This window comes from Myotis davidii, unplaced genomic scaffold (genome assembly GCF_000327345.1).
Source record: "Myotis davidii unplaced genomic scaffold, ASM32734v1 scaffold120, whole genome shotgun sequence".
NCBI lineage: Eukaryota > Metazoa > Chordata > Mammalia > Chiroptera > Vespertilionidae > Myotis > Myotis davidii.
Genome location: NW_006294778.1, coordinates 766,209 through 768,806, shown reverse-complemented (window position 1 = coordinate 768,806; position 2,598 = coordinate 766,209). Strand labels below are relative to the sequence as shown.

At 42.8% G+C, this 2,598-nt stretch overlaps 1 protein-coding gene across 3 annotated transcripts in view; it reads right to left on the bottom strand.

The window, feature by feature from the left end:
* LARGE (like-glycosyltransferase) overlaps positions 1-2,598 on the bottom strand; it is a 442,315-nt gene that overhangs the window by 59,873 nt on the left and 379,844 nt on the right. The window lies entirely within an intron of this gene.

The window sequence follows — 2,598 nt, the reverse complement described above, 5'->3', positions numbered from 1 at the left end:
ATATATATATAATACATGCTAGAGCATGAAGTCTATACATGTTTAGAATTCTTATATCTTCTTGGTGAGCTTTTCATTTTTAAGTTGTGACTATGTGTATACCTACCAATGCTTTGTCTGATATAGACAGTTACCCCAGTTTTCTTTTGGATAATATCTACCTGATAATCTTTCCCCATAATTCTACTGTTAACCTTTCCAGGTTGCTATGTGTTAGGTATGTCTCCTATAAATAGCATATGTTGGACACTGTTCCTATTCAATCTGACAATTTATCTTTTCATTCCCCAAATTAGTTTATTTGATTGATATGTTTAAACTTACTTCTATTCACTTGATTTCCTGCTTTATATTTCCCCCCACTTTTTCCACATTTTTTCTTGCATTTAAAAAAAATGACTGAGCTGTTTTGGTTGTTTTAGTTTTTCCTATGCCTTTCACCATCCCACCAACCATGATTTTATAAGTTGTGCGTCTCTTTAAAGATTCTTTTAGAGCTTAACTTTGAAATATTAGCATGCACACCCAGCTTAGGGGCTAAAGTTAATACCTTGTCCTCCACTACAAAACAATGATCTGAGAATACTTTAATACCAATTGTACTTTTCTCTTGATTACATGATGTCATTGTGTGATATTTTAGGTATAACCTTTGAAACCTACATTATACATTATTATTACCACTAGAGGCCCAGTGTACGAAATTTGTGCACTGAGGTGGGACCTAGGCCTGGCCGGTGATCAGGGCTGATCAGGTTCCCTTGCCTCCCTGCCTCCCCGCCTCCTCCTTCCCTCGCTTCCTCAGCATTCCGCCGCAGCTGCCAATGATCATCCACCATGTTCTGCGCCGCCCCTGGTGGTCAGCATACATCATAACGAGCGATCGAACTCCCAGTGTCTTGGTCGAACGCCGGAGGGCACAATTTGCATATTAGCCTTTATTTTATAGGATTAGCTCTTATGATTTGAATTCTCATTATTAATTACAGTCTGGAACCCTTTGGGGGATGTTCCCCTGTGACATCCCTCTTGCAGTCTGGGACCCCTTGCTCCTTACTGCCCGCCTGCTCACTGCTCCTTACCACTCAGCTCGCTGCTCCTTGAACCCAGCTTCTGGGTGAGCAGCGTTCCCCCTATGGTAGCTCACGGACCACCTCATTGAGTGTCTGCCCCCTGGTTGCCAGTGTGCATCATAGTGACCAGTCGTTCTGGTCGTTCCACTGTAAGGGTTGCTTAGGCTTTTATTATATAGATTATTATTATTTATAAGTTGTTGTTTGGAGTTCCCACAATATTTCTAATTTGTTCAACATTCCTTCTTGGATCTGGAATATTTCTAAAGAACATCCTTTAGAAATTTCTTTGTATACATATGTTTGTAGTAAATTCTTTTTGGTTTTGCTCATCTAAATATTATATGTTTGAAGAGTTGTTTTGCTAGGTATACAATTTGTTGTTATTGTTTATCAGCCCATTGAAGATATTATTTCTACTCTTTTCTGACTTTCCACTGCTGCTAAGAATGCTTATCATACACATGCAATTTCTATTACCTCTCTGATACAGCCAGAGAAGTGAAAAACACAATTGTGTCAGACAGGTCTGGGTTCAAACCCTCGATCTACCACTGAATAGCTGAGGTCAGTTCTTCACTCCTCCAACTGTGGGCAGGGAATTCTGACACATCCCTTACCTCTGGTCACAGTCCTATGGCTACTTTGGTCAACAGAATCCCAGCAACAAGGACTCAAGGTTTCCTTGTGTGCATTCCGGCTTCCTCTTCCACCTCTGCTTTGCCATCAGAACAAACCAGACAGGCCCGCTGATGGGCTGTGGGAGACACTGGAGGACAGCCACCAGCTGTCCGCTCAGACATACACATTTGGTTAAGTTGGGAAAGTCAGACAATCATACAGCCAACCTGTACACTCACCAACTAAATAAACAGTTACTGATTTCAGCCACTATTAGCATGGTTTGTTATGCAGCATTCTATGGCAGAAGATAACTGATACAGCCTGTCTCCGTCATCTCTCTACTGTCAGGCCCTGCGGCTGTGTTTGGTACTAGAGACCCATGAGGAAGGCTTTGATGTCACCATCCCTTCTCCCAGAGGTGGAATGAGACATTTATGTTTGCATCCACTCCCCCACCCACATACCTATCATAGCACCTGTCATATTCTTTTACATTTATTTCCTTACATGTTTCACTTCTCCTCTAAGCCATGAAGGACTTGAAAGTAGGAAGTACATATGTTATTTGTATCCATATCTACAGCACCTGGCACAGAACAGGCCCTCACTGAATGTTTTTGTTTGAATTACATGACTGAATTTCGGGAACCCACATGAACCACAACGACTGGCAGCAGGTGGCAAGAATAACTGCACAAGCTGGTTCTGATGCCAGGAGACCTTCTGCTTTCCAGAAAGCCCAAACAAGAAGAGAAAGAAAAAACCCACCAACAACAAAGGAGAAAGGCACATTCTTTCTAGTCCCCTTGGCTTATCTGCCTTCTCTCTCTCACCACAGGCACACAAAGCTCAGAGCCATTCACCCCCCCCCCCCCCCCGCACAGGCCGCTGCGCGCCGCAC